The sequence below is a fragment of the Acipenser ruthenus genome, chromosome 21, assembly GCF_902713425.1.
Source record: "Acipenser ruthenus chromosome 21, fAciRut3.2 maternal haplotype, whole genome shotgun sequence".
NCBI classification, from domain to species: Eukaryota; Metazoa; Chordata; class Actinopteri; order Acipenseriformes; family Acipenseridae; genus Acipenser; species Acipenser ruthenus.
The window spans coordinates 18,421,932-18,443,213 of record NC_081209.1 but is presented as its reverse complement, the minus strand read 5'-3'; the positions used below and the strand labels follow the sequence as shown (position 1 = coordinate 18,443,213).

The 21,282-nt window shown below is 38.5% G+C and overlaps 1 protein-coding gene across 5 annotated transcripts in view; it reads right to left on the bottom strand.

Annotated features, from left to right (window-relative positions):
- Positions 1-21,282, bottom strand: part of LOC117428175 (inactive tyrosine-protein kinase PEAK1-like) — a 79,745-nt gene that overhangs the window by 49,576 nt on the left and 8,887 nt on the right. For 3 of the 5 annotated variants that reach the window (XM_058994909.1, XM_034046917.3, XM_034046920.3), the window contains exon 2: positions 5,843-5,890. The exons of 1 other annotated variant lie outside the window; for it this stretch is intronic. The gene's annotated coding sequence lies outside the window, so the exon portion shown is untranslated. Of the gene's footprint in view, positions 1-3,100; positions 3,324-5,842; positions 5,891-21,282 lie in introns of all 5 variants that reach the window. One more of the 5 variants, XM_058994907.1, reaches the window with a different exon arrangement.

Sequence of the window (21,282 nt, the reverse complement as noted above, 5' to 3'; positions counted from 1 at the left end):
GAATTTTACATTGTTCTCTTTTTCTCCTCGCAACTTCAGTGAGGAAAGTGGGATACTATTCTGCAAGTTTTGTTGTCATTCGATTGATCATGTATGAGTCAATACCATTAAAAAGATCATATTGCCTGTCATAAACACGCATATTACATTATCTGACGATGAAGAAACGAGCGCAAAGCTATTTTTCTAGCTACTCATTCCTTAAAGGAAATTGTTCGCTTTACTGTGTAAAGGATGTAGTCACTACACTGTGCAACGTTTGTTTCATAAAGACATTCTGTCTGGAGACACACCTCTTATTAAACTTAGCAGATAATAAGGCAGAATGAGCCAAGAAACAAATTGGGAGGATTCATTCTGTGTTTACATTAAAAGAGGCTCTATTTAAATTACAATCAGGTGATACAGCACTGAACCTGTGTAAAGCAACAAATCAGTCAACACGCCTTTTATTATCAGTGTTTCCTATTTTATCCTGGTTATTTTAATGCCATTGTGGAGTACTGTAAATAGTATTGCTTTCACATGACATTGCTGGACTTACTAAACCGTTTAATATTTTTTTTACTGTTATTGTAATGCTAAAAATTAGATAAGACTGAACTACAGTGTCAGTGGAAGACTGTAAATACAATTCTCTCACAACAGTGCTGGACATTTGTTTTCTGAACTGTTGTAATATAATTAAGTTTGCCTGCTTATTTTTAATGCCAGTATTGGAAAAAACGGAATGGGTAATTTTGGAAAAACCTACTATTCCCCAGAATGGAAAACCAGTAACCCTACATTTGTGACAAAACAGACGTAGGCCCCCCTCCCTGGTACAGTACATACTCTCAGCAGGGTCATTGGTACTTCGATATAATTTCTTCATCAGAAACCATGTCAAACATGCTGCGCACACATCTTCTACTAAAATTGCTATGAGCTGATGTCCTCTGTCGCTGTAATAAATACACAGCATGAATTAGAGCAGCTATGTTTCTCGAAGTTCAATGAGAGAAATGACTGTGATCCACTTGTTGTATTTATAGGGCAGGTGTCAGTGGAATGCGACAGGTAATATGATCAAATACTTTGAGTAACATTATATAGAAATGCTATTTCTGTATATTCTGCTTCTGACGTCGTACTGGTATATAGAAACGAGCAACAAGTTACAAGTTACAGTTTTCTTTTTATATGTTCCTTACAAAAGACACAGGTTAAGAGCGACTAGGACACGCATTTACAGAAATCTCTGGTCGCCTATCTCCAGAAAGACACGATCAGTCTCTCACCCTGCCACTACACAGTGGCACAAGCAATTGAGTGAATGAGATTCACACACAACCTGCTGCACTACTGACAAATCTGGAGAGCTGACAATTACACAGTCAGTAGATAAACATTTGTAAATTGAGAACAGTTCACAGGGAGACAAGCCTTTCTCTGTGGTTTGGCTGTTCTGCAGTTTTTATCTAGGCTATTCCTTTGCAAACAGGTGGGGTTCCACAGAAGTGTGCCAACAACCATTCGAGCCACAAGGCCTGGGTAGTATCAGACAGCAGCTGCTGGCTGCCAACACCACACTACAGCAAAGTTTAGGGAGTGTAATCACATGTATGAGCTGTAGAAATAGATGGAAAACATTGCCGCAGCATGAGACACTGGTTACATAAAAGACAGATGCAGGTTTCTGTCTGGCGAGGTCACCCTAGGACACAGCAAAGTGCCAGTTCATTCACATGGCCCGTCACCCTGAAATCACAAATCCTACTGCTTTATTTGCAGACACCGTTCCGTTTGCTCAACTGCCAATTTTAAAATGTCTTTCGAAACTCACTTGTTTCTTCAACGCTCATTAAAAGTAAGTGGGGGGAAATAGGCGTAATAAATCAAAAGGTGTAATAGCAAAAAGACCCTCCAAGTACTGTATGGTAGATTCAGATGGTGAAGAGATTCAGTTCATACAGGAGAAAATTACTCTAAAGCAGTGGTTCTCAAACCACAACCAGCAAATGCTTATCATAAAAGTTTACTGGTTGTTAAAATTAAGGGCCATATAAGAACAATAAATACTGTAACTGATTAGAAGGCCTTCTTTGTTGTTCTCCAAGTTGCTGCAGTTGCAGATGTTATAACAAGTTACTGTAAATGAGATACTGTTTTAGCAGACATATTTAATTAAGTAAATACTTATTTAAATGTTTTTGGAATTAAAAGTATAAATGCAAAACTGTGACTTTCTTTGTGAACGTGCTGTGAAAAAAATCCCCCAAATTTATAAATCCGGCAAGTTTAATACCAGCCAAAAACCTCCCGTTATACGGTATATATTAACAAATCTTTATGCTGACACCTCCGGCATGTCAAAGTTTGTAGATGGCGCTGTGCATCTGACTGGTGCCTTTTAAGCTTGCATATTTTTGGTTGAAGTCCACTGCCATCTGGTAATGTATGTTGTTTATCAGCTTACCATGTAGTAAGCGTTGGTCACAATCGGCAAACTGTAATTTGCAGTGTTAAGTTTGCTCTTATTATGATGGGTCGGTGGCTGGTTCATGAAAAAAAAAAAAACAACAGCAGTGACATACAGAGAAGCCGCAAGCATGTTAGATTTTTTTTTACCAGTATATGTACACGTGTGTGTGGGGAGGGGTGGGGGTGTGGGTGTGGGTGTGTGTTGGCATCAAGTATGATAGAAAGAAGGAAGGGGAGCGCAGACCAAAAAGTTAGAAAATCTGCTCTACAGTACATGCAATTCACTGGAATATATAAAACTTGGAGATGTGAAGCAAAATACTGCACAGCTAAAATTACTGTAAAAGAGCTGTTTCAATCTGAAACTTAGCACAGACAATAATATTTCTCTCACAAAACCCCTTATAAAAGTTTACCACGGTAAATGTGCATTTTTTTCCTCATGGTTATACTATGTATTTTCCATAGTTTGCCATGTTTTTAATTATGCTTTACAATGCCCCTCTGTGCTTACCATGCTGTCACTATGCTGTACTGTACCATGCTGTCACTATGCTGCAACTGTGCTACGCTCTTACTATGATAAAACTTTTACAAGGGTCACACCAGACTATAGACCATGTTTAACAAAGCTTACACAGAGTAGTCTTGAAAATGACCTTCTTCACATTTGCTGTGGTGCTTGTGGGAGATGGCTGGTATGCAGTAGAGAAGACTCAGCGTTACTCTTTCAATAGGCCCTCACCGTAGGCTGACACAATGCAACGCTGCAGTCTGCTCTTCTATTCGCTAGCCCCAGACCCAAGAGGGATGTGATCAGGAGAGCCGAGGTAATCCAGGCCAATTGTGCATTCTTTCAACTTGGAAAATATTAAGAAACTTAAATGAGAAATGCAGAGGTGGACAGAATGAGTAAAGGAAAAAGAGTATGAGGAGGACGTTTGTAAGACCAGACCATAAGCCATATACAAATAACTTGTACTCTTTCCTGTATAAAACACATATCTTATAATAAATAAAAAGCACAAGGACACTAAATATGTTTATTTAAAACAAACTGGATAACGTACAGTCATTGTCTTGTATCATTTTAAAATAAAACCCTGTTTGGTGTATACAGTAGGTTATAGGCCACATTTTCAAAGCGTTTCTTCCAATCTTTACTGTAACTCCTATTTGATAAAAAGAAAAAATGTTACAAAAAAAAAGGAGAAACAAACACCTTATGAATGCTTAAGAGAACTTCGATTATATTACTTAGTTGTTTGGTTCTAGTTTTGTAAAATTAAGAGGTGTTTTACCTCTTTCAAGAAAATAGAAGTTAATTAAAGACTGGAGTAAACACTTTGAAAATATGGCCCATAATCCTTTAGCATTAGTCTGGTCCAATGCCAATTTTTCAGAGTGGGACCTAGAGCATAGTGTACCCTTTCACAGCACTTAAAATTAAAGTTACTATTTTCTACTCCTTTTTTTAACTACACTAGTAATCACATCCAGGCTATAGAAAAGTGAATGTCTGGATCTGTAAAACTTTATATATTCACATTTTATCATTCTTGTAATTATTATAATGAATGACTTTTAATTTATCTGCTGGTTAAGCAATTTCTTGTAATGCAATGTGCTATATGATGTATTAGATTGTACTGTACCTTAAAATAATTGTAGCTAACAAAATAACTCCAGAATCTTACCTGTCGCACTTGGATTAGCAACTACATACTATAGGTCTCAAATGTGCAGTTTTGTAAGAAATACATAGCAAACATTTCCATTTAAAAAACATAAAATGGTAAAGAAAGTTTTCACACGCTGCCTTATTCACTCTTACACTTCCTGGGTCACTTCACCTCAGCAGTGCCTTCTGCTGGGTCAGTGCATGTTACTGGCTGAAAGCATGTCAGTCAATAGGGGAAGCAGCTGGTTGGCTAATAACAAGGATGAAGCCATTCAGGGTGGGTACAATTTCACCCTCCTGATGAAATCACCAAGCAAGTGCAACACTAACTGAAAGCTTGGCTTGCAAACAGCGATTTCTTTAATCAAGTGTAATACAAAATACATTCAGTACATGTTTACTAAAACATGTGTTTCTTCCAAAACTGGACCTTTGAGACCTATATACTGAATGGAAATGCACAACTGGAATAATTTTGTTACACTGTGTGCCTTCTGGAAATACAGCACCTGCAAAACTGTATGCACTTAAAACAAACTATTCTGCACAGCTCTGCTCTCTCAGTCTGCTATCTGGCCATTTTGGTGCACAGGATATTAAATAAACAAATGCATCTGAAGCTCTGCAAGAGACATCAATCGCTGCCAACATTATTTTTAATAAGACAATTTATTTGCCACTTGTAGAACAAAACAAAGCCATCCATATGAGCACGTACACTGGCTTCTGCTTCAATCAATGATAATTAAAAGATGTCTGGCCAGCAGAGACTGCTGAAAGTGTAGGCTCACAACCAATTATTCTAGACACAAACTTTCCTTAGGAGGTCAGTATTACAATAGTTACTCCACAAAGAACAAGGCTTATAGAAGATACTTCTCAGAATCAAAGCTGACCGTACCTTGACAGACAATGCAGAAACTGTACATGGATCTCCTCCTCCTCCTTCCAATTCTAACTATACCGGGACCCACAGCTCATATGTATTTTTTAATTGGCATGATAATCTGGCGAGTAAAATAATACATTGAAAGCTTTCTACAGACCCAAATAAGAGCAAATCTGCCTATCGGAACATGCATAAATAACAATGTATTGTAATAATTTGAGGCTGTATTTTGAAGCCATAACCACCTATTAAATTGCTAAAAAAAAGTCGATGATTGGTTAATGCTATGCGTCAGGAGGACATACCTCTTTGAATTATTAACCAATCATGGGTGGTTTCAGAGATATAGGGGGCGGGAATAAATGGTGTGCATCCATTTTGACTGGCCCTTCTCGGCACCTCGGATTTGCTGCTCTGCCTCTGCAGCCAGTGTCTAAGCAGCAGAGCAAGTGGGGGCCCAACGCACCACACAATTCTCAAAGTACCGTAGCGGTTTCATTTTATAAAACAATTGTGCTACTGTGTAAGTGTGAGTAACATACATCCCTGCTAGGGTTTTCACATTTCTATCAGTATTATGATCATAATTTATTTCCCAGATTCTGACACACTCGATCATTTGTGAAGAATGCCATCACCAAGTTTCCTCGCAATTCAATATGCAGTTCTCTAGATACATCATAAACATACGTGCGACTGTACGTACTGTACACATACTGCCACTGGAATCCCATTGTCCAGTCAAAGAGAAGAAATCCAGCGAGGAATAACAAATACATAAATATAAATATAAAAAACACTGTACTTACAGAAAGAAAATCTTTTCAGAAAGGAGACCACAGATTTTTCAAGGATATCTGAGAAAAAACAAAAACATGAATTAAAACGTGGACAGCCATATTTATCTGAAGCCTAACAGCGATCGCACAGTTTCTGGATTTTAGAACACACAACTTCATCATAACCTCCCTTGACTTGTACTCTACACTGTGTATGTTTTGACTATACAGCCAAATATTCGATTCTTTAGTTTTCTTCCCCACAATGTCTATTACTACACCTTTCTTGGGACGGGCCTGCCCCATTTCTATACCACCCTTTTCATATTAACCCCATACAACACTATTAATATTTTTACAAGATTTCCTCCCTGTTCTGTATGCAGTTTAAATGCCATTGGATTTCTTGGGCTGCCACATACTGTACCATATGATATAGAGCTACGGCCAAAAGTGTCGCACCCCCCTATAGACTGAACTCATTTTCATTCGACTCAAAGTCGAATGAAACCTGCCGAATAATGTTAAGTTAACATACCACTTTGTAGCTTTCCATATATTTAACGAAAAACTTACAAATTGAAATGTGACATTTCAAAATCCAACATGAAATACTGTACTACTATCGCTGTTTGGCTTTCGGTAGACTTTTGCGATATCATTTTAGTTTCTTTGGTTACATGATGTTTTTTTTCTTAAATTATGTCTCAATCCTAAAATTCTAGGTAAACCTTTGTCCATAGCTGTATGTGCTGTGATGAAATAGTTTTCAGTGTAATTTATCATTTCAATTAAACACAACAAAATATTAACAGTAACTTTGCAATACATCCAACAGTACTACAACAAACATAGGGTTAATACAATCCTGCTGTAATAATCACTAATTGTATACTTGATGAAAAAAAAAGTCCAGCTAAATGTTAGTTAGTATTCAAAACCTAGAAATGCATTTTACCCTTCAGTCTGCTTGCTACAGTAGCTTCAGCCTGACCGTTGAGGTCCAGTGCTGTCCCTTTCCAGGCGTCAATTGAAGTCTAATCACACACAAAGCAATACACTGCAAGGCTCATCCAGAATGCTGAATACAAAGTAGAGCACCAGCACAGAAATACAGCTCACACAACCTCACACAAACCACTACGATTAGCGTGCTGCTTGTTTACATCTTGGTTGGATAAGAAAAGTGCAGAGCAATTACTTTGATCAAAATGCTTTGTAGCTGATCTTGTTCTTTTGATGGCTTCTGGCTGCTGGTCTAAAACCCTCTGTTTGATCAGATGCTGTTATTGTATTAGTTGGAAGACCACTTTCATACAAAAAGAGGTTTTTTTTTTTGGTTTGCTACCCATTTATTGTACCATACTAACACTACTATGATATTGTAAAACGATTCACTGCCAGTTAAATTATTCTACTTTCAATCCATTTGTAAAAATAGGTATACATTAAAACACTATTAAGGGCGTACATGAATACAAGGATAGCTTGAACATTTTTTAAACAAAATACACATTTTAAAATATAAAATTTGTTTAAATGAATATTGTTTTGCATACTACTAAAAATGAGTGCTGCTGTGGTTTTATAAATATTTTTTTTTATATCACAAATTAGAAAAAAGCCTGACATTTGCCATAACTGTTTTATCACTATAATGCTGAAATGGTTTCAAATATATGTATCAGAGCACTGCTGAGCAAAAGATATGCTCCTTGATAACCCAGGACCTGCTATCAAAGGCAACCAAGCAAACAAGTCCATGAGAAATGGCTTTGCCTCTTCTGGCATTTTACTGAACGTAGCCTGTACATATTGCGTGACAGGCTGTTTTACCCACCTTTGCAGTGCAGGGAGTGTTAAAATGCATTTTGAGATACTGGATTGCAGTCGCTCCTAATCACTCGAGTGCAGAGTATCTTGGGAGTGAAGCACATTAACTGCAAACCCTCCACACTCACTTGTTTCCACAAGGAATCCATCCCACTACAGGGCTACCAAAATGAAGCTTTCTTTTCACAAGATAATTGAAGGATCACTTGTATCCCAGAGTGCTTGGTTGTCCAGTATCAAAGCAAATGCACATTAAAAGCCAGGCTGTCCTTCAGACCACTCAATTTTGATAAAGTGAGCCCACTAAAAGACATTTAACTTTAGAGCAGGGCTGCAATTAAAATCAATACCCACTCTCGGTGGGAGAGACAGAAGCAATTGTATTGCATTGTCCCAGCCAGACTATCCGATGACCCTTGGTCTAGCTGGCCCCAAATGAGGAATATGACTACAAAACGAATCCAGAGGATTTCGATGAATAATGGAAGGCACAAAAAAGGTCCTGGAAAATGCCTGCAGACGCACAGTCCCATGCCTATGACTCATGTCTGTGCACCACTTCATTTTCCATTGTTTCACATATTTTGCTAGCAAACAAACATTCATGATTGCCACAGATAACCCGTGGTCTTCAGAAAAATTGAATTCAGACTCCAAAGCAGTGATGTGTCAAACTGTGAAACAAAATTTGTCTGCCAGCTGAGAGGCCGCCCAGACCTTTTGCAGTGGCAAACTGATTCTTATCTACCGCATAAAAGGTCTGCTGTCTTATTATTCATACAGCAAGGGGTGCTGAAACAAAGTAACAATTCATTAATGTAGAAGAAACATCTAGATGAAAACGAGTTCCCAACCAGATTGCTCCCGGCCTCTATTTGTTCCATAAAAATAGGTTTTACTGTGCCAAACTGTTATACAATGCCGATGTGGCAGGGATAAAAGCTAAACAGTTTGCTTTGAAGTATTCTACCATCCTATTAATGCATTCTAGTCCCATAATACTGCAAGCTATGATAATTCAAGTCCCTGGCTGTTTCACAGGACATGGAAATCAATGTGCTATTATTTTGATGCATTTGTTTTGCATACACATCATGCCGTTAAAAATATTGTCCCGAGTAACAGGTAGCCACAGAATAGTGGTACCTTTGCTGTGTCCCGTGTTCTCCGTATCACAGCGTTTTATTTGTAAACATATTGCAGACCTTTAAAATTTGTAATCACACATCAATGATCATAAATAAACTGGGCAATACATTTGCCAACATTTACTCAGTGACCATTCGCTAGGAGAAAAAGAAAATGCCTAAGGACTGCAGTGTGTCCAGATCACACTGCAGTCCTTAGGCATTTTACTACATACAGTAAATCATTCATTCCTGGTTCTTGCTAAAATTGTATATAATGCAGTAAAATCAAGATCAAGCCAGCATGTTATCCCCATGAGCTACATGGTCTAGCGTTGCAACCTGCAAAGTTGTATTGCTCTGCCAGTGTACACCTGCATCTGCGAACTGATCGAGTCAAAAATATTTTTAAGAACATGAGAACATAAGTCTTTTAGCCCATCCATGTTTGTAATTGTTCACGTTCAGACGGCTTTTGAAGGACCACGATGAATCGGTGGCAACAAAATCGCTTGGCTATACCCACCACACTCTGTTCTTAATCTGTCCCTCCATTGCCAAATGTTTGTTTTGAAATCATGCATCTGGCTTTTAATAAAACTACTTTACTGATGGAGGGTGCTGAACGAAGCTACTGAAGGAATCCATCGCAGTCTCACTATTGGGGGGGGGGGGAGAGAGAAAGAGAGAGATGTGTGAGGAATGACTGGCCCCTGACTGCCTCCTTGACCCACTGTAGTGAAATGTTATACTGGTATACAGTGTAGCTTCCTTATGCAGAAGGGATTTTAACCTACTCTCTTATCCTGGTGCTTCTTTTGATCCTGCAGCTGCCTGTTGTTTACCCCCTAGGGGCTTGCCCATCAGTCATACAGAAAGTGTAAAACGAAACAAACTGACAAGCTATTGCCATCTCATATTGGCACATCAAAGCTTTGCTTGTGACACTGACCAAACCTAAATATAGTAAAAAATGTCCTTCAAAGTTTAGTGTGTGATTACCTTCATATAAAGGGTGACAGTTACAATTTGGAGAGGATGTGATCAAGGGTGACCTTCAGTTGGATATAGTGCAGTAGGTGTTGATTTTCAGATAGTTGGGAACCACAACTGTATGTGAAATTGTAGGTGATTAAATATGGGGCTTAAAGTATTTGCCGCAAATGCAATTCGTTCAAGGATGCTGAGATCATAGAGAACGACAATGACACGATCACAGCTGCATCAACAAACTACAGTAGTATGTTGTCCCCATCAGGAGGCTGCTGAAGGATCAGGCCAGGGTGGACTGGCCTGAAAAGAACAAAGGTATCTCTAAAGGGATTACTGTTAACACAGGCTCTTCAGAAACACGCAACCTTCGACCACTCTGCTCTGTGTCACTGGCAGCTGTTCCTCCAGGCTGAGCAAATATTTTCACAGTTCAAGAGTTTATTAAGATTGAAACAGAGATTTACTCCAAAAGGCCAATACTGCAAAACAATTGGGCACTTTATAATTTAAGAATGAGCCTTGGCAGAAACACTTAGATACATGGTACTTTTCAGATGTGTATCCATTTCAGATTTTAACCCTGAAGGTCACTTTTAGTGTCGTAAAGGTTAAACACAGTTAGGATTTGAGATGGATTTGTATAAATGAGACTAGACCTTTCAGAAACAAAACAGTGTGCCATTGTTGACAGATGATTTTACTAATGAACATTTTTACTTGCATTTTTTGTTCAGATGAAAATCTCACAAGGTTCCTTGGATCATGTTTTAAATTGTGGGGATTGCTGCAGTCAGCAGAAATCCATTAAATACTTTTCAAAACAATATGCATTTAGTGCAATTCTTACAGTAATAATTGTTATACACTGTAGTATCTTGCTTTTGTTAATGACAAGTTTTGTTAATGATTCTTAGTTGTTTTTTTTTTTTTTATTATTTACCATGCTATATACAGACGTGCTCAAATTTGTTGGTACCCCTCCACAAAAAACGAAGAATGCACAATTTTCTCCGAAATAACTTGAAACTGACAAAAGTAATTGGCATCCACCATTGTTTATTCCATATTTAATAGAAATCAGACTTTGCTTTTGATTTTTTATTCAACATAATATTGTAAATAATAAAACAAATGAAAATGGCATGGACAAAAATGATGGGACCGCTAACCTAATATTTTGTTGCACAACCTTTAGAGGCGATCACTGCAATCAAACGTTTTCTGTAGCTCTCAATGAGACTTCTGCACCTGTTAACAGGTAGTTTGGCCCATTCTTCCTGAGCAAACTGCTCCAGCTGTCTCAGGTTTGATGGGTGCCTTCTCCAGACTGCAAGTTTCAGCTCTTTCCATAGATGTTCGATAGGATTCAGATCAGGACTCATAGAAGGCCACTTCAGAATAGTCCAATGTTTTGTTCTTATCCATTCTTGGGTGCTTTTAGCTGTGTGTTTTGGGTCATTATCCTGTTGGAGGACCCATGACCTGCGACTGAGAAAGAGCTTTCTGACACTGGGCAGTACGTTTCGCTCCAGAATGCCTTGATAGTCTTGAGATTTCATTGTGCCCTGCACAGATTCAAGGCACCCTGTGCCAGGCGCAGCAAAGCAGCCCCAAAACATAACCGAGCATCCTCCATGTTTCACTGTAGGTATGGTGTTGTTTTCTTTGAAAGCTTCATTTTTTCGTCTGTGAACATAGAGCTGATGTGACTTGCCAAAAAGCTCCAGTTTTGACTCATCTGTCCAAAGGACATTCTCCCAGAAGGATTGTGGCTTGTCAATATGCATTTTAGCAAATTCCAGTCTGGCTTTTTTATGTTTTTCTTTCAAAAGTGGAGTCCTCCTGGGTCTTCTTCCATGGAGCCCACTTTCGCTCAAAAAGCGAGGGATGGTGCGATCACAAACTGACGTACCTTCACCTTGGAGTTCAGCTTGTATCTCTTTGGCAGTTATCCTTGGTTCTTTTTCTACCATTCGCACTATCCTTCTGTTCACTCTGGGGTCGATTTTCCTCTTGCGGCCGCGCCCAGGGAGGTTGGCTACAGTTCCATGGACCTTAAACTTCTTAATAATATTTGCAACTGTTGTCACAGGAACATCAAGCTGCTTGGAGATGGTCTTGTAGCCTTTACCTTTACCATGCTTGTCTATTATTTTCGTTCTGATCTCCTCAGACAACTCTCTCCTTTGCTTTCTCTGGTCCATGTTCAGTGTGGTGCACACAATGATACCAAACAGCACAGTGACTACTTTTCTCCATTTAAATAGGCTGAATGAACAATTACAAGATTGGAGACATGTGTGATACTAATTAAAGAAACTAATTAGTTTGAAATATCACTATAATCCAATTATTTATTATCTTTTCTAAGGGGTACCAACAAATGTGTCCAGGCCATTTTAGAATATCTTTGTAGAATAAGCAATAATTCATCTCTTTTCACAGCTTCTTTGCTTTATTCTATGACATACCAAAGGCATGCAAGTATACATGATAAAATAGCTTTTAATTTCATCACTTTTCAGGAGGAATGAAGCATTATTTCAATGAGCTGTAAGGGTACCAACAAATTTGAGCACGTCTGTATGTCCTGTATACAGTACCAATACATCATCATCTTTAAAAAAAGAAGTTTCCATGTGTTGCTGAATTAAAAGGGAGAGGCATAAAAAAATAATGAATTTCTCTCAACTTCAAAGAGAATAAAAGCACAGCTAACACAGCTATTGCTGAATGTCACTGTTGAGTGAAAACCAAAACTGACAAGCAGGACTAAACACTGAACCAAAAGCAGAATCTACAAAGACATCAAATCATGAGCACTACGCAGGCATGGCTGAACGGAATGGAGTATAATAAAAAGGAAGCAACACAGGGTCCGTACTGGAACACTTTTCACATCATCCAAACTCTCCGACTTGAACTGTGGCCTTATACGACCAATGAAGACAGACTAGTTGAAATGTTTGCTACTGAATTTATTTAGTTTAGATTAACAGGAAAAATATAATTTTTTTTGGTAAATAGATCAAACTAGGTTACAATTACACATATTTACTTAAATGACTTGTAGCTAAAAGAAATGTTGCATAAACTCCATGCACATCCTTTCATTATATCTAGGTCTCAAATGTGCAGTTTTGAAAGAAACATGTGTTTTAGAAAACATGTACTTGACATCATGATATCTGACAGTTCACTACAGCCCCTTTCACACAGACCAGTTCAGCTCAAATCTGGCATGTTTCAGGGCGGCTCTGAAGCATCTTGCGAGGCAGTTCAGAGACAGCACAGACCGGTCTTAACAGCCTATGTGAAGTGCTATAGTGGGTGTGGACTAAAAGGTAACATCCAATGTGACTGTATACCAGTCGTACGTATAAAAAATACACCCCCCTGTTGACATTCCCTTACCCAAGGCAAGCGTTCACACGAGCATCCTTTATATAAAGCACACATGCATCATATTCTCTCCCTCCGCTGTTGTCTAACAGCTGTAATCTCTTCCTTTTAATGATACTGTTGTATCGCTGTCTTCGCAATAACATTCTGAAATTACATGTGCCTGAAGCTCCTGCAGTTTGGCATTTACAGGCTGTTATATTGTATAATATGATCATTGAATATTAAAAGCAAACAAAAACACAGCCAAATCCACTTCTTCGGCTGAAGACGGTGTCATTATTTATTTATTTATTTATTTTTGTTGCTGTGGTTTCCGTTGCCATGAGAACGATCTGTTGACCGTCAGGTTTGGAAGTTGGTCTCCCATGATCCCTTTGGCTGTGTGAAAGGGTTATGATGGTATTACAACAGCATAGATGGCGCAGTTGTGTGCTGTGTGAATGGGAATTTTTGAGACGTCTCCGAGATGGCTCATTATTTGTGTGTGAAAGTGGCTTAAAGAAATCTCTGCTTGCAAGTCATGCTTTTAGACAGTCTTGCACATCCTGGGTCATTACACCCGGAGAGAGAAATTGTCCCCACACCTTCAGGGTCTTCTTTCCTGTCAGTACTCAACCAGCTGCTTCCCTGAAGGACTGACATGCTCTGACTTCAAGACACTGCTGCAGTGAAATGAGCAATGAAGTAAAACAGACTTCTTGGAAAGCAAGGGAAACAAGGACCTTTCTTTCACCTAGTGTAGCACCAGTTGTCATGTTTAAAATTAAGCTTTGGAATTATTTTACTAGCTACAATAACTTTTTTTTTTGTAGCAGGACTTTAATGGTTTGAGCAGCTTTTAAATTACATATAACAACAAATCTGTTATTGTTAATTAAATGGGATATAATACCCTACTTACACTAATTAAAAAGATCAATGTGTTGAACGTTTGCTTATTATTCCAATTTGCAGTAATATAGGTTACACACTGTGTGATCAATCCCCACCCAAAACCAGGAACGAATGTAGATTGTCAGGCTTGTTCTCCCATCAAGTGATCATCTGCCTTGTGTGATTGTGAATTGTAACGTGGAGTTTCATTCCTCGCTTCACCATAGTACCAATGAACGGAGCAGAGGCTACAGGGTGTAAAGCTCTAGTGCTACTTTACTATTAGTGAGTCATTAAAATGCTTCTCTCTAGAATGAACTCTCAAGTGTACAAATATTTGAACTGTTATCTGATATTTCACAGTTTCGCAGGGTCTATATATGGAATAGATCACTTTGGCAACTACAAAAAAAAAGGTACAAAAAATACCATTCTTTTCTGATCACAGCATTTTAAAATAGTTTCTGATGAGGAGACCCGTCTAACTTGTAAATGTCACCTAGATTTATGTCAACAGAAAACTTAAGCTGAAGCTCAGGCCCACCGTCAGCGTCCCAAAAAACACACAGAAAGTTCTTGTTTACTACACTGGTCTATTAAAGCCTGTTACTATGATACATAGGACTCTATGGATAAGACCCTTACACTTGAATTTAATCAATATGCTGATAGAGTCCAGCAACAAAATAATCAGACAAACTAAACTTAATTTCAATAAATGCACAGTAAATGAAGCCACCTTAAAAATAAAGTGACATGCTCATAGAAGCATCTCATTTTAAGCAGCTTCCAGATAGTCCACAGCCTCTCCCTTTTGCTTGTTTTGCAGCTTCTCCCAGTCTGCTGCCTATTCCAGTTTCACAATGGTTCGGGACCTCAACTAACATTTAATATGCTTTAAATACTTGAGTATTTGTCTGTTTTAGTCGGTTTAGCATCATTGTTTTTTTTTTTTATTAGGTCTGCACAGAAAATGTCCAGCTTCAGCTTTTCACTTCTTAGGATGCATGTTTGTAGGTTTAAGTTATGGTACGCATGCTAAGTGCTTGCATATGCCTAGTAGCACAAGCACCAGCACCTTTCATCAACAAACCATTTCTATAAACCTGAAAAGAAAACTGCCCTAGACATCTGAACACCCAGACTAAGTGTGAAGCCCTACTGAGGGCTGTCAGAAGCAATCTTGTCATAGCTTTTGATTTATGTTGCCATATTAAAATTAAGGGATGATAATATGAACCGTCGATGCGCAACGAAGCGTGCAATGAGCTCACAAAAATGCTGCCGGCTTAGTATTGAGACTGCCAACGCTTTTTCATTGTACAAAAAATGTGGTTTTCGGTTTTGATTCGGTTTCATCTTTTGTCGGAATCATTCAGTTTAAAATTTTATGGAAATGTTGGTTTTTGTTGCATCCCTAACTCCTGTAAGGAAGTCTTGCCTAAAATTCCAAGACAGGGTGTCTTCATGTTTGAACAAATTCCATTTTTGGAATTGAATTCAAACCTGTGCTTCTCAGAATTTCACACAGTTGTGTCATCCACTACATTTAAAACTAACCTAGTGTAACCACGAACAAGCAACCCCTTCAGATTTCCCTTGACAACTAAACAAAAAACACATAATGAACAGTTATAACAGAACGTAACCTTCCCGCAGCATATAGCAATGATCCTGAAATGAACAGTTCATCCTCAGAGCCGGACAGCAATTAAACAGGCTTTCTTGCGTACCCTCACACTTCAGAGCAGCTATTATAAACTACAGCAGAACACAGTGTTCACCCTTATAAAAGGTTACCACATCTTTTTTACCATGCTTTATTACACTTTGCTATGCGTTTATTATGGTAAACGTGTATAAGGGCAGAAACATACTGTTGATGTACTACTGTATGATCAGGACTGTTGTGTCTATACTGTTTTTCAACAGCTACAGTACTTACAGTACCTTATGGGCATCAAACTGCAAAATAGAAATCAGGACAGAAGAAACAATTCAAGCTTGTTTAATCTGTTTGTCTTTAATATGTGGTTAGTATGGATGAATTACTTAAAGGGAATTCAGCCTAAGTCAGATCAAAGCACAGTATCTAATTTGGGTATCTTGGATGTCTATCTGCATCACTCCAATCTCCCCAGGGCACCCCACTGCTTTCTTGAAGGCTGATGGGATTTGATATTCCCTGGTTAAAAAGTAGTGAGTTGTTCTTATTTAGTACAAGTGTTTATATAAATTGGTACACCAGTGTGCCATTAACCTGTCCCCAACAATGACCTTGATTGGTTTACATTGGAAGTCCACACAGAAGCTAGGCACATGTTAAACTGAATGTTGGAGATTCACGCTGGTGAATCACTTTCACAATCCAAGTGACTTTTTGTGCTATTAAATAAGGTCGGTGTTGATTAAATCAATTAAGTTTTACGTGGAAAAAGAATAGGTGTGTGGCAGTAAAGGGGTTAACACAGTATGAGAATAATTACTGTACAAGTACCATGAATGATTGTGAACCTCATTAAAGGGGACAGTAACTAAAAAACAAGAAACAAATTCCCTCCAAGACATTTCCCATAGTAAAAGCATAGTGAAGTATAATAAAGCATAGTGAAAGCATGGCAAAGCATAGGACAGCGTGTGTTCATCGTAGTGGTTAGGGCTCTGGACTCTAGACTGGAGGGTTGTGGGTTCAATCCCTGGTAGGGGACACTGCTGCTGTACCCTTGAGCAAGGTACTTTACCTAAATTGCTCCAGTAAAAACCCAACTGTATAAATGGGTAATTGTATGTAAAAATAATGTGATATCTTGTAACAATTGTAAGTCGCCCTGGATAAGGGCGTCTGCTAAGAAATAAATAATAATAATAATAATAATAAGCATTGTAAAGCCCAGGGAGGTGGTAAAGCATATTAAAAGCCATGGTAAACTATGGAAAATGTATAGTATAACCAATGGAAAAGCATGGTAAAACTGCAAAATGAATGTGCAAATTTACCATGTTAAACTTTTAATATGGTTGCTCTTTAAGAGCATGAAACAGATCACTCTAGAAGGGGCTAGAAAATGAACAGAACTGACCACATCTTGTTCCCAGCGGTCTCAGAATGCTAATGTGACCCTAATTTCTCAGCCAAGACCACACAGCAAGCTGATTGCTTTGATTAAATTAAGATTCCATTCCTTTTTAGTACTTTTTAGACTGCCTTCCAATCATTGGCTCTAACCACTAGGCCAGACAGTCTTCGTCCACAGCTCTAACCCCCTAGGCCACAATGCCTTCCAGTCCTCAGCTCTAACCACTAAGCCACACTGCCTCCCAGCCATCAGCTGTAAGTGCAAGGCCACACTGCTCCCAGTCCCTTGCTACATTATTTGCCATTGGATTAACTTCATTTAGCAAATGTGACTGTGTTTCACACTAAAGCTGTGTTTGTCAACACACTGTATTTTCTGGGTTTCTGGGGAAGGCTACAGTTGAAGCTCATTTCCAGGAAATCAACGATTTGCACACGTGGAACATCAGCCACAGTTCAGATCCATGTCTGCCTTGAATAAAAGGAACCACTTTATGCCAAGGATAGTATCCTGTAGTTCCATAACAAATGTGTAGGCCTATTCATTATTTCAAACAACGCCAACATGCAAACACAAACATAAATACACGAAAGGTGAACCCATCCCAAAAGTCAATGCAGCCTGTGCACCTTACCCACCCCCCTAAATAGAACCCAATACACTCGTGAATTAGGCTGTAAGAAAACCGCGGGCTGTGAATTTGTTGCGGAAACCGCAACTTTTAACACAGACCACAATTTTTTACAGTTGCCACAACTTTTAATGTGACTACAATGTTTCTATTATTTATATGTAATTTCGTTGCAAAATAAAGCTGAAATGTAAACTGAAACAGAAAAGGAAACGTCACTCTCACATTGTCTTTTGCTAGTGGAGGATTGGTATGCCTTGTCATCCTCTCCAGCCAATCAGTGATCTTCTTTTCCGTTGCTAACCATAGAAGACCGTGGGCCGTGATGCAAGTGCTGTACTTACTGTTATATTTTGTGACTGAAGGTTTATTGCCGTTTTGCAAATACTGTAATGGCTGTTCAATTTTGTGAGTGAGCTTTTACTGTTATGCAAGTACTGTATGTTATGCATCATTATTGTTAGCTGCAACTCTTCACTTGTAATGAAACACAGCATAAAACGTTTTATTTCAAATGGTGATAGAGGGAGTCTTAAGAACTTATATTCTGGTTATCTATTGGTATGTTTTCTTTCTTATTGTTGTTTTTGAACAAATGAACACAAATCCATCTTGATAGCAAGTATATATACGTGCAAACTGTTTATATTTACGTCACGATTTTCTTACAGCCTTACTCATGAACTTTATTTGTTCATGTAGAATTTATGGACTACCTGTATATCAAAAAGATATCATGCAAAGGAAACCAATGTATACATGACATCTGAAATAAATAACACACATTATACTGTAGAAGAATATCTTCTCTTCTTTCTTTAGGTAATGTGATGGGGTATTATTTATTTAGCGTATCATGGCATGAATTACACTTTTGTTTTTCAGCTAACTAAAATGATATTTGAATATTTGTTTACATTGTGAAGGAATATTCAAAAGCCCATGTTCGTTCCTGATGAACTCTAAATTGTTACTTACATGCAACACGTCTCCATTTCAGTCAGTGGGGGTGTTATCCCCAGCAACGACAACCATCAAGTACAGCAGTAGTGTCAAATAACCTCAGGAATGACTACACTTGGAAAAGGCTTTTGACTTGTGATTACTAATGCTAGACATGAGTAAATATCCCACTGGAAACAGGAGCTTCTACTGGAATAATTATGAATCAGTTTGGGGGCATTGGGCAATGCTGATTTATTACACATTCATGTTAACCATTTTCAGGTTTGAAACACTGCCAGTATGTTGTAGGAATAAAGCCAAATACATATTTCAGAGCCTTTATTCATTAATATCTTAGGTCTTGAAGAAAATCTACACACATCAAAATGCTGGTGCCCCATTTGTGATAAGGATTTGAGCAAACCATAAACCGAGCACCAAGGCAGAGTACGACAGCCTTATTTTGAAGTTTGCCTGAGAAGAAACTGCAGGAAAGCCTCCAGTGAGTTCTTTAAAAGTTTGTTTATTGAAACTCAGGTACTGGAGCCAGAATAATGTTTAACTTGGTTTGAGGAAAGCTGTCCTTTGAAGAGGGTGATGCAAACCTCTAAGGTTTTTCCTGCTCAAACATGTTAAATAAATACATAAATATCTTGTGTGGCCTGCAGACATGTTAGGCTGCTAATTTCATGCGTTGCGCCACCAGCAGGACATTACATGCTTCGGAATTTATTAAAAAGATAAAATTAGTGGTCAGCTCCTTCCAAACTAGAAAGAAAATCCCTTGGCAAACACTAGCTGCAGGGCAGGGAATCAGAGCACATACTGTAACAGAACAAAAAGTACAAACTGTCCTGTAGCACAATAAACTATACTTACAGCTACCTTTCTGAGTGCCACTGAATACAGCAGTTTACCAACCACCTTTAAAATGTGGACTGAAATTATAATTTTGGGGTATTTTTGACATTCATAAAAAAAACACCAACACCAAACTTACAAACTGACCCGTCAACCAAACACCCCACACACCAAGCCAAAAGAGGCTGAATGACTGATCAAGCTGTACGAATGCATTTTGTTTATAAACAAGTTTTCCTGGATGTTTAAATTTTTGCTACATTTTTATGATTTCAAACTTAAATGTATTTTTTACCCCCCATTTACAGTACTGTTTTAAAGACTTTAGAACCGTAACAATAGGAGTATTGTATTATTGTGCTGCATCCTTCTATTACTGCCAGATTGAGGGTGTAGATAGCAGGTTTACACATTTATTAAAACCATTGAAAACTAATTTTCTGAGTTACGCACACTTCAGATTTAAGAACAACCTCCATTCCCAAGGGGTTTGTAACTGTGAGGTTAACTGTATAATGCCGCCGCATAGAGTAAGGCAGAGTAGACTGCAATTATACTATCAACACATCAGGCTGGAGGAAATTGTTTACCCACAGTACAGTACAGTACAGTACAGGTAATGCTTTTTTTTTCAAATGTGTTCATGCTGCCTTTTACTTCCCAAATCCAGTACTACAGGAAGTGGTTATATTGTGCTGAGTGAGCGTGCATTATTCACTTCCCCATCAGCAGGTCCTGGCTGAGCGGAAAGGATAACCCCTACCCGGTGTTCCTGAGCACACCAGGTGCTGCTGGGGACGAATGCGTCACCCTCGTTTCCCTTTTAGGCTGCATAGCAGGAAACACATGGAGGTTTCCAGATAGATGTCTACTACACCAATTTAGGCAGCAGAGGAAACAGGATTTCTCACTGCTCGCTGCAATTGACAATCAAAAGAAAAAATAAACATCTTGTAGTCAGATTGGAAGGTCTGTGGGGGGATCTTTTATTGCTACTTCCTTTCCAGAATAGCCTACAGCTTAGTTACAGTTGCTTCAATTATACTTGAACATTATTCTGGCCGACCAAAATTGTTTGTAGGGCTTGGGCATTTGTTGCCCATATAATACCACTCTACTTCCCTAATTTAATAGCTTGGCATCCCTGAAATCGCTAATTGTCTGCATTAGAAATGTCCAATCGGTGGTTGGATTTAGAAATTTTAAACATAATATTGTCAGAACTGCATGTCAAAAAGTTTTCAACATACTACAGTACTTTGTTGGAACTCTGTGTTTCCAGTAACTAGGCTATGTGCTGGGGGCTGACACACATTTCACAGGATCTCCTAATTGTCCTACAGAGGTGCTGTTTGCAGGCTTCTTAGGAACTTCACAATTCAGGACATTTTGAATTTGTTTGCAGCTTTTTTCCTGGGTGTTTGACATTACATCAATAGCCAAATTTGGAGAATTTTTCAGGAACCACCTGGAACATCCTCATGGACTGCATTTTGGAACAACTGACCTAAAGCACAAGAATTGCAATTGATAGCCTTAGGCCCGATACTATACTTAACTTTAAAAGTAAGACGTTCACACAATAAAAAAAACCACAGGAAAACTGTCAAGCACACAAAAGCCCCAAGGCACAGGCAAAGCCTCAACTGTACTTTATTAGAAGATTACATCTGCTTATCAGAATTTTCACAAGCAAAGGGCAAGAGTTCAGTTTCCTTTTAATGT